The sequence below is a fragment of the Struthio camelus genome, chromosome 4 (assembly GCF_040807025.1).
Source record: "Struthio camelus isolate bStrCam1 chromosome 4, bStrCam1.hap1, whole genome shotgun sequence".
Classification (NCBI taxonomy): Eukaryota; Metazoa; Chordata; class Aves; order Struthioniformes; family Struthionidae; genus Struthio; species Struthio camelus.
Window position 1 is genome coordinate 443,602 of NC_090945.1, and position 11,450 is coordinate 455,051.

Sequence of the window (11,450 nt, forward strand, 5' to 3'; positions counted from 1 at the left end):
ATCACCGCGCATGCGCTCGCTCCCTGGGTGCAGTACTGCGCTGTCGACACCCGGGGGCAGCAGGGAGCACGGCGGGATCACCGCGCATGCGCTCGCTCCCTGGGTGCAGTACTGCGCTGTCGACACGCGAGGGCAGCAGGGAGCACGCGGGATCACCGCGCATGCGCTCGCTCCCTGGCTGCAGTACTGCGCTGTCGACACCCGAGGGCAGCAGGGAGCACGGCGGGATCACCGCGCATGCGCTCGCTCCCTGGCTGCAGTACTGCGCTGTCGACACCCGGGGGCAGCAGGGAGCACGGCGGGATCACCGCGCATGCGCTCGCTCCCTGGCTGCAGTACTGCGCTGTCGACACCCGGGGGCAGCAGGGAGCAGGGCGGGATCACCGCGCATGCGCTCGCTCCCTGGGTGCAGTACTGCGCTGTCGACACCCGGGGGCAGCAGGGAGCACAGGGAAGCCCAGTTCGCCCTCGCTGGCTGCAGTACTGCGTTGTCATCGCCCGAGGACTGCATGGGGCGAGTCGGGGGCAGTGCTCCTGCGTTTTCCGCCTGGCTGCAGTTCTGATCTGTAATCAGGTTATGGCAGCCGTGAGCAGTGCGGCGGCGCTGCGCTGGGCTGAGCCGTCCTGCTGCAGCGGTGGAATTCCATCGCCCGAGGGCAGCTCTGCGCAGATCCGCACCAGTTCGCAGTCGTTCCTCGGCTGGCTGCAGTACTGGGGTGTCACCACCCGAGGGCAGCACTGTGCCTGCGTTAATCACCGGGCTGCAGTACTGTTTGTCGTCACTTGGGGGCAGCAGGCAGCAGAGCGGTGCTGCTGCGCCCGCCTGAGCTGAGCGGCTGCAGTAGTGGGGTGTCACCGCCCGAGGGCAGCCGGGAGCAGCTCGGCCGCAATGCGCGTGCGCGGCCCCGCTGGCTGCAGCCGGGAGCAGCTCGGCCGCAATGCGCATGCGCGGCCCCGCTGGCTGCAGCCGGGAGCAGCTCGGCCGCAATGCGCGTGCGCGGCCCCGCTGGCTGCAGCCGGGAGCAGCTCGGCCGCAATGCGCGTGCGCGGTCCCCTTGGCTGCAGCCGGGAGCAGCTCGGCCGCTGTGCGCGTGCGCGGCCCCCTTGGCTGCAGCCGGGAGCAGCTCGGCCGCTGTGCGCGTGCGCGGCCCCGCTGGCTGCAGCCGGGAGCAGCTCGGCCGCTGTGCGCGTGCGCGGCCCCCTTGGCTGCAGCCGGGAGCAGCTCGGCCGCTGTGCGCGTGCGCGGCCCCCTTGGCTGCAGCCGGGAGCAGCTCGGCCGCTGTGCGCGTGCGCGGCCCCCTTGGCTGCAGCCGGGAGCAGCTCGGCCGCTGTGCGCGTGCGCCGACCCGCTGGCTGCAGCCGGGAGCAGCTCGGCCGCTGTGCGCGTGCGCGGCCCCGCTGGCTGCAGCCGGGAGCAGCTCGGCCGCAATGCGCGTGCGCGGCCCCGCTGGCTGCAGCCGGGAGCAGCTCGGCCGCAATGCGCGTGCGCGGCCCCGCTGGCTGCAGCCGGGAGCAGCTCGGCCGCTGTGCGCGTGCGCGGCCCCGCTGGCTGCAGCCGGGAGCAGCTCGGCCGCTGTGCGCGTGCGCGGCCCCGCTGGCTGCAGCCGGGAGCAGCTCGGCCGCTGTGCGCGTGCGCGGCCCCGCTGGCTGCAGCCGGGAGCAGCTCGGCCGCAATGCGCGTGCGCGGCCCCGCTGGCTGCAGCCGGGAGCAGCTCGGCCGCAATGCGCGTGCGCGGCCCCGCTGGCTGCAGCCGGGAGCAGCTCGGCCGCTGTGCGCGTGCGCGGCCCCGCTGGCTGCAGCCGGGAGCAGCTCGGCCGCTGTGCGCGTGCGCGGCCCCGCTGGCTGCAGCCGGGAGCAGCTCGGCCGCAATGCGCGTGCGCGGCCCCGCTGGCTGCAGCCGGGAGCAGCTCGGCCGCAATGCGCGTGCGCGGCCCCGCTGGCTGCAGCCGGGAGCAGCTCGGCCGCTGTGCGCGTGCGCGGCCCCGCTGGCTGCAGCCGGGAGCAGCTCGGCCGCAATGCGCGTGCGCGGCCCCGCTGCGGCATCGCCCTCCGCCGACGGCAGCTCCCCGCGCCCCCCGCCCATCCGGTTGGGCCCCTCGACCCTTTCGTACCCTCCCGCTGGGCACCTCTGTCCTGCCGGAGGAGACGGTGGTGGGGACCTCCCGAGCACCCCGTGTGCCGGCGGCGGCGCAGCACTGAGGGGTGTCGGCAGTGCCCGGGGCCCAGCGCCCCGGCGGGCAGGCGGAGCAGGCCTCGGGCGGCGGGGCGCGCCAAGTGCCCGCAGTCGGGCCCCGGGAAGGGCCCCGGCCCGGCGGGCCTCGTCCTCGTCGGTTTAGGGCAAGCGCGCTTACAGCCGCTTCCGTCCGGTTAGGGAAAAGAGCCTCGTGCCAGCTCTGCTCCTGCCTCCTATCCAGAACCTCCCACTGCGGTGCTCTGCTGCTACCGCAAAAGTGATGGATACGCCGCTCTAAGAAATGCGACCCTCTTACTCAGGATTGATGGGAAGGACCCTTTATTTCACCCAAAGTTTTAACCTTTCTTCTGTCAGCATGCTGTTTCCCCAGTTACAGTACCCGTACAATGATCCTGGGGTCGCACTACTTGTGCACTGTACACAAACTGACCTTCAATCCTGTCCCGTCCAGTCCGTTTTAAGGCTCCGATACTCTCGCACCTCTTTTTCCGTAGTTCTGCCCACCACAGCATTAAGGTAACACCTTTTCTATATTCTCTGCAGGCAACTTGGCTAACACTTCTCTGACAACACCACGTGTTATTGCAGGGGCATTGTGAAACCCCAGCTACCCCTGAGGAAAGGTACATTGTCTGTCTCTACATGTGAAAGCCAATCCGTAAATTGATTTTTCTTTAGTACGGGGAATGGCAAAGAAGTAGCTCTGTAACTGACAGCCGCTTGTTATCATCTTGTCGCTTACTGACACCCTTGGGCACACGAGGTACATCGCAGCTCTCCTCCCTGGGACACCGCACAAAAGTCCTGCTCGCGGGACAGCCTGCCCCCCCACGCCTCCAGGCCATCTGCCTCTACATGAGCGAAGGCATGCGTACAAGCCTGCTTTGGAGAGAAACCTCAGCCCTAAAGCCAAGGTTTAAAAAAAAAAAAAACAAAAAACAAACAAAAAACAACCAGGGAAAGTCAAATATGCATTCCAGGCAGATCCTACTCTGCGCACTCATGGTGCAGAGTGCTGCAAGGCCCCTGAACCTCCCCACCCTTTTTCCCCCAAACCCATTCCTTGAGGTGGGCAGGAGAAATCCAGGCACCTGCAGCCACCCCTGGGACACCCTCACTTCTCTGGTACTGCTGAGCCCTCAGCACAAGGTGGTCCTGGCTGTTGTAGAAACAGTTCAACTGGCCCTTACCTGCTAGGGGCGACGAGTGTTTCGGCCTACCCAGAGAAATGCATCACAAGGTAAAGCCTCCAGAATAGTTAGAGAGCGCACAACCTCCCACTGGGAATCTTTCTCTCCGCTCTCGAGGGAAGCTCAATAACTAGTCCACTTCTTCCTGCCTTGGCACGTCTAGAACACTGGGTTATTGACTGCTCTCAGCTGCCTCCTGTGACACTACAGTAGTGTTAGAAGCACATCCACCGAGTTGTTCAGTATTGGCTCAGAAAGGCGTTGTTTTTGTTTGTTTAATAAAGTAAAGGAAAAGGCAAGATTACTTGTGGGAAGAACATTGTATATGAATGTAAGCACCATGTGAAGGAGGTTGTACACAATGGCAACACAATCTTTGCTTTACACTCAGTTATGACAGCAAGGCAGTAAGTTAAACGGATACTAGTTTCAAACTTTTAAAGTAACGAACTTATAGAAACAACACAAAAAGATCCAAGCTGTCATGAGGATTTCCCCAGAGTTAGCCCAGAAACATTACAAACCACAATAAGGTATTTGCTTCCCAGCTAAAGGGTTGCAGCTGCATAAAGACATACCAAGTTTGCCTTTAATCACTGCTTTATTCAACAGGGGGCGGTGGGGGGGGGGGGGAGGCAGGCAGCAGAAAGAGCCAAAAGAAGGCATCTAGGAGACACAAAAACCCATGTTGGGGGGTGGGGACACACAGAGCCAGAAGCATATAAGTGGCCCAAAAAAAGCTTTACAGAGAGATTTGGGGGGAGGGGATGGGAGCAAAAAGCCCAAAAGATGGATGCAGGGTACACGAAAAGCTTAACGGAGCGAACTGGTGGTTCACAACTGCAAAAGGAAGGATCTAGGAGTAGCAAAAAACGGGAAAGGAAGGGATTTATTTGGTGGGCTAGGCATGGGAGAAGAAACAATTCAGGGATCTGTGGGGACGAGACGGTGAAAGCAAGGACCTCGGGGGCAAAAAGAACCTCAACGGGGCAATCTAAAAGTCACAAAAAGCCAAACTGAGGCATCCACAGAGCACAAATACTTGAAAGGAGGGATCGGGGGAGAACGAAACGCCACAAAAATCCAAAGAGAGTTACCTCTCTCAACGCTCACCATAACAGCACTCCAGCCTCTCCCTGTGCTGAAGATGGGCTGCGCCAGGACTCATGGTGCCCCCGCAATGCCATCCAGGACCCGTTTACCCACAGCTGGCTCCTTCTCCTTCTGTCCACACCGAACTCTGACCTGCTTTGGGACAAGAAAGAGCAAAATAAGCACCAAAATACTGCAAAAGGGGTAAATTTGGGGGTAACGTAGAGGGGAGAAGAGCACGGGGTACCCTAGGAACCCGTCCACAATGCATAAATATTGCTAATAATATTAACATTTATATTCCTTTTTTTCTTCCCAGGTATTTCTAGCAAGCATATTATAGGTGAGATTTAAAAGGAAGAAATTCCATCACATTTGCAACCCCTAAACAAGCAATGACCTTATTTAGGACTTTCAACCTCTGCCTTTTGACTAATTGCTTTGTGTAACAAAAAGAGAGCTCCTTGACATTCTGCACAGTTTTTAAGCTTAAACACAAGGTATGTTTGCACAGAGTATGCCTACCACACTAAAGCATGAAAATATCAGCACTCTGGCCATCTTTTGAGGTACTGCAGTCAACAAGCTAAGAAGGCTTGTTCAGTTTCTAAAACATCTGGACTTTTTGAGCAGTGATCACAGCTTAAAGGCTGTTACTGTCAGAAAAACCTAGTGGCTTGATAACTGCAGGTATTAGTGAAAGCACACAGCCTTTGAAAAAGGGCAGTATTGTCCTTTAAGTTTCCAGTGAATCCCCAGAATTATCATTACTTTTGATTAGCAGCCACCTTCTTCGAACCAAGCTGCAAGAGCTTTAAGATGACCAAATAACTTCCCGGGGCCTAAGGGGACACAATTGTCTGGTACAACTTGTTCTAAACCCCACAGCAAATGGCAAAGAGATCAGACCACTGGATCTCCTTCACTGCAGGTTTTTCTGATGTACCATGGTCCACTCAGTAAGCAAAGTAGTACAATCAATGTTCTAATCTGCTCTAAATGCTTTTCTAGGAGAGGATAACACCAAAAATGAGCATTTAGTCTTCGCTACACTTGCTACTTTGGTGCCACGGGCTTATTTTTAAATATCACTAACATACACTTTTCACAATAATGTTCAAGGAAGGAACGTGCGCTTGATCTCAACTATGACTTTTTGTAAAAAGCTATGACCATGGTGCTAGTTAACAAACCTGGCCAAACCATTACTCGCTCATCTCCAGGATATTTGTATGAGAGATTCTAGGCAGAAATTGACAAGAATTTTTATTTAAAAACAAAAAAAGCACAACTCTGACAACCTAAATGACACAATTTGTATATATCCTAGCTTCTGTCAAGAGCTCTAACTCTCCCACGTTCCTCCCCTCCAAGGAAACCCTTGCCCTGACATTGGTTTCACCTTTAGACACCATATGTGTGACAAAGCGGACTTCTACTTGTTATACAACTTAATGCAAAAGTTTCGGCTAGCAGTGGTGACAACACACCAAAAAAGAAAAAATTATGTTACAAATAACAAGAATATCTTACTTGCTTACCAAACAATGACTGCAGTTACATATATTTTTCTACAAGAAATCACACCCTGAGAAAGTTTACAAAACTGACAAAGGCTAACAAAAATCACATCTGTGAAACCGTTTCTGCCGAAATCTTCCTCCAGAAGAACAAAATATAGAATACATGGACATGAGAAACGGTTGCAATGCCTTAAACGAAACATGTTGATCAAAGAGGATAGGTTACTACTACAATAACAAAAAGGACGTAAGAAGCTGTAATACAAGTCTGAGATTGCAAATCTTAGGTGGACTTCAAACATACACAACCTTCTGGTAGTCGGGCATAGTAGTAATAATCATCAATCACTGTTAAAGCTTGGGGTTTTTTTGTTTTCAGTTTTTTGTTTGTTTGTTTTTTTGTTTTAAGTGCCCCAAAACCATAGTAACCTAATGGTCTTTGAAAAGTCTTTCCCTTTTGTGTCACAGGGCAACCTTCCTAACGATGACAACAACTCAAAGAGAAGCTTCTAAACCTAATGATTGTTGCTTGCAGTAATGTTCTTTCACGTGAGAGCCTAACTACAGAAGGAATCTTGGAGGAGTAAATTCTGAAGAGCAGAGTATTATGATTGCACCAGAATAGAAAGTGTTGAAGACTACAGTAGAGATGAATACTGGACACTAATTATACCCACCTACTAATCAGAACTTAAACAGTCTGTTTACTAAGGTTAACCCTAAAGTACATTAATTTTATTGATGTATTACACCCAGCATTTCTTTCAAAAGTTAAAAAGATCACAATCTACACATACACGTAACAGTTCCTCATTTAAATTAAAACATGAAATTGTCGGTCTGTTTTAGAGCATAAACGTAATCGATGGCAAATACATGCAGATGGAGAACTGCCCAACTGCCGATTAAGAATAATTAGCTAATAAATTGTGAAATAAATAAAGGAAAAAGACTACCAATTAGACCCTTTATATCAACAAAAACTGAGGGAGAAGTTCCAGTTGAGATTACAAAGCTAGTATTAATAACAGTCATTTGTTATTTTTGTCTCCCATGGGCAGAATAGAAGACTAAGTAATCCAATCCAACCCTGTGGATATCACTAGCCATACACTGCTTAGTTTTGCTTTCATTGCTTTTTGTTTCATTTTGTTATCATATCTATCTATCTATCTATCTATATATATATATATCAAAAGGAGAAGATGTAATACTTTCTTCTAAGATTAACTCCTGAGGCTGGAGAAGAGCAAAAATGTAGACAAACCAAGAGATCAGAGGCAAGCAATTGATCCAATTGACAGATGCCTTCACCTCCAAACAAGAGAAACCCTGTTTCTCTCGCTAATGATATATGTCCCTCCTATTATTACTGGCTAGGGTAATTAACAGATCACCAGCATACAAAGCAGCATCTCCACATGTAACATGAAAACATACACATATAGAGAAAGCTATCATTTCACATACTTACAAAATATACTTACATCTCTGAGAACTATGAGAAGCCCAGGTAAATCATTTAAGTCTAGAAAAGCCTCCCACAGCACACCGTACTTGAACGGACTGCGTATAGCTTTTCAGTATTGGAATTTCAATACAGCCTTGCCCTGGGAAGAGCAGAAAATTACACACAGCAGAAGACAGAGGTTCCTCAATTACGGGCATCGCAAAACACCACACGTGCACAATGTGTACTCCCATACTAATTTGATGACAAAAGGATTTCTGTTACTGAGATGACTAGTGAACTGTAAAATTACACAGCTCCAATATTCCTGTTTTGGAAAAAAAGCTGCAGATACTGATCACTGCAAATAAGCTGTTTAATCTGAGAACCATCTTCTTAAGTCTAGAAAAAGTATGCAGTATCTTTGCAAAAAGGAACCTCTTTGAGGTTGAAAAATCCCACTCAACAAAAAGGAACTTGCTTTTCTGCACATCCCCTCGGACCTGGACTTAGGTGCGTAACAGCACATATCAAAACCTGCATTTAGCACTTTGCAATGGAAACAACCATCTTTCAGTTCTACAACACCAGATTTGTTGCTATTTTGTCCAATTATCGTGCTACAAGTACGAGTGTGGTATTACTGTGTTACGCAACCACACCTCTCTGCTATAGCACAGCTATTTCTGTAACTGGCTATCGGAATATGCAGTAACTCCTGAGAGGAAAGTCCAAAGTGTAACAATCACATCTCTAAAATATGAGTTGTGAAAGACTTTTGCCCTGAGAATACGAACACTACTGGAACCTGCTGACTTCAGGGAGAGAGGAACCAGAACAGCAGAAGAAAAAGGAGTTCCAAGAAAAGGAATGAATCGGAAGCTATGCGAACAATCACGTCTGCTAATATCAATTGCAAGTATGCCTCATCAAAAAGGTGGGGAAGGGCTCAATAGCACAGCATAGCCCCTGCAGGTAGTGCTCGGCAAGAACCCAACAAGAGCACAAGCACTTCCTGGGCGTACAACGTGGAAATGTTTTCAGTGGTATCATACATCTGGCAAGCAGCAGAGCAAAATACATATTATTATACATGAGGATAAGCTTCCAGGCTTCAAAGACTAAATTGTGATTTCATCAAGTATGATCATGAACTTGTTCCATTGATTTCTGACCAGTCTGTAACTGTTTGTGAGATACAGCTGTGTTTGTAGGCATACCACAAAAGTTATCTAATTTACCCAATAATCAGTGTATGAAACATACCTCTTCTTCAAGAAACAACTGGAAAAATGCTTGATGATCAGGGGAACCAATGAGGACAGTATAGCAGGCAAAATAGCTCACTGAATTGTGCACTGGTGGCATAGTTCAGGGATGGCAGCCAAAAGGGAACTATGTTTTCAATCTTATTACACCCGATTGTGAAGGTAATTATGTGTGTTATTGAATTATTAATCATTATATTTTAGCCACGTTGTAAGGTAAGACACCTATACACCACGACACACAGACTGATAGGGAAAAACAGACCAGAAAATTGTACAGAATTCAGGTATCGCTGGATATGAAGAACATTCATAAGTCTAACTCAAGCGTCAGGATGCAGTGGGGGGTTAAACGTCACCCCCAAAAAAGCCACACATACAAGAATGAATGAGTTCCTTAAGTACAACTGAAACATAGTTACTGTAAGAAAAGGCTGAGGGGAAAAGGTACTGACTGTGCTCAGAGAGAGAACTGTAAGGCTCATATGCCAAAGCTTCTCAAGGGCTGGCCAACAGATAAGCCAAAGAGCGGTTTGTTCCCCAAAAGAGCCCTAATGGATAGGCTGACAGGCTGGCTGCTCCCCTGACTCCACTCAGCAAGATGCACAGAGGGAACAAAAAAAAAAAAAAAAAAAAAGGGATAAAACACCTACACACCCTACTATAACTCAGACCATACCTAAAAGGGGTGGTCGGTGGCTTGCATAAACGTAGGCCTCAGAACTGTATAAAGCCAAGATGAAATCAGAACCAGGCTTCCCAAACTTGTTTTGTTCAGAAGCTAGAAACTTTATGAATGCCTAGAAGCAACTGAGGCTCTGGTCTGGAATCTCTCCAGCATTGCTCCAACTCAGTAGTTATGAATTAATGATGCGTGTCAATGATAGAGATGCATCTCATTCACATATGCACAGATCAAACACGCTAACAGATTCAACAGAATAGTGTTCTGAAACTCTTGGGTTCTCTTACCCTCTTCCCCCAGAGAACCAGACAGAGGAACGGGGACAGGAAGAGAGGGAAAGGGAGCCAGTCAGAAAGGTGGAGAGAGAAAAAGAGGGAGGGGAAGTCAGACAGAGAGATGAGATAGAACAGGGGAAAAGAGGCATAGGGAGGCAAATAGATGGATGGGGAGCTGAACAGAGGGACAGAAATAGAAAGAGAAGGCTGGAGAGGGGGACAGAAGGCTGGAAAGGTACAAGATAGACAAGAGCGGCAGAGGGATGGGGAGCTGGACAGAGGAACAGCGGGCAGGTAGTGGGACAGAGAGGGGAAAAGGATGATGGAGAGCTGGATAGAGCGATAGGGAGCCAGTCGGAGGGAGGAAGATATTGACAGAGGGATGCAAAGAGTACAAGAGGGATGGGGAACTGGGCAGGGCACTGAGTAGCTGAACAAAGGGACAGGGTATCGGACAGAGCTACGGGGAAAGAAAGAAAAAGATGGAGCGCTGGACAGAGGGACAGCGAGTGGAACCAGATGGATCCAGACAGCCCGGAACAGCCCTCAACACGCTCCAGTTCCACTCACCTGCTGAGCTGCAGAGCTCTCCGTGTACCGCTGGGCCCAAAGTCCACTTGGGCACTGCTGTGCGGAGGACCCGCAGTCACACCGAAAGGCACGTGCAGGCCACTTGTGGGCCTGCTTGCCTGTATCCCTATACCTCCAGAGTGTCTGTGTCTGCAAGAGCGAGGGTGCACCCACGGGCCCACTATTCCACTCTCTCCTTGGCTGGTCCACGAATTGTGGCTTATTACTCACAAGTCCAGTGAGGATGCAGCCAACCTTCCTACAGCCGAAGTTCTTCGGCAAGACCACGCAGAGAACCTTTCCACTGGCATTTGGATTCTCCTGGCCGCTCTTGACTCGCTGTAACTTACAAAGGTCTGAGAGCGGTAGCCTGTAGTTCTTCATGGCAGCATGTAGTCATTCCCCGATGTTCTGAATACCTAAGATTAACACAATTTATAAACACAAAAATACCGCCGCTATAGGGTGTACAGTCAAGCTACAATTTCCGCCACCAAAGAAAACCCCTCCGTGTCTGCCAGAATGAGCCATATGCATCAGCGCCTACAGCTCAAGGCTAGCAACCCCTCCCAGGTGACGTTCTTCTGGCAGGCTGCGTGTCTGAACAACTCTGTCTCGCCTAAGAGTCTCCGCTGGGACATTATAACTTTGTCAGCCAGCGCTTGTTGATGGAGGCACGGTAAAATCCATCACCCTCCGAAAGTATAAAGCAAACAAAGCAAAAAAAAAAAAAAAAAAAAAAAAAAACCAGAGCTCTGCAGAAAATCATAAGACAAACCCGTTTATATGCACAAAAGCAGATCTAATATACACACAAGCAAAGCAAACGAGCACAGGCAAGCCACAAATACCGCTTCCCCCAACCACCCTTTTGGAATCTATGATGACATTTGGGTTGCTGTGAAAGGGAAGTTAGACTAAGTAGCCGCTAGAGCTTAGTCTTTCAGAAGCCTTCTGTGTCCACATTTTTGGCACAACCGCGCTCTACCCCTCATTCAATTCAGATGCACAGAAGACGATCCGCTTCTTGGTACACTTGCACTGTAACTCCCCCCTTGTTAAGATCAGTGCCCACTGTGCCACCTGGACAGAGGATACTCTGCTGCCTATTCATTTCCCTGACGGTAATTGAGGGAATAGAGGGAATTGAGCAGATTGGGCTGCATCTGGGCTGATAAAAGGTAAAAGTCTCAAAGACAGTT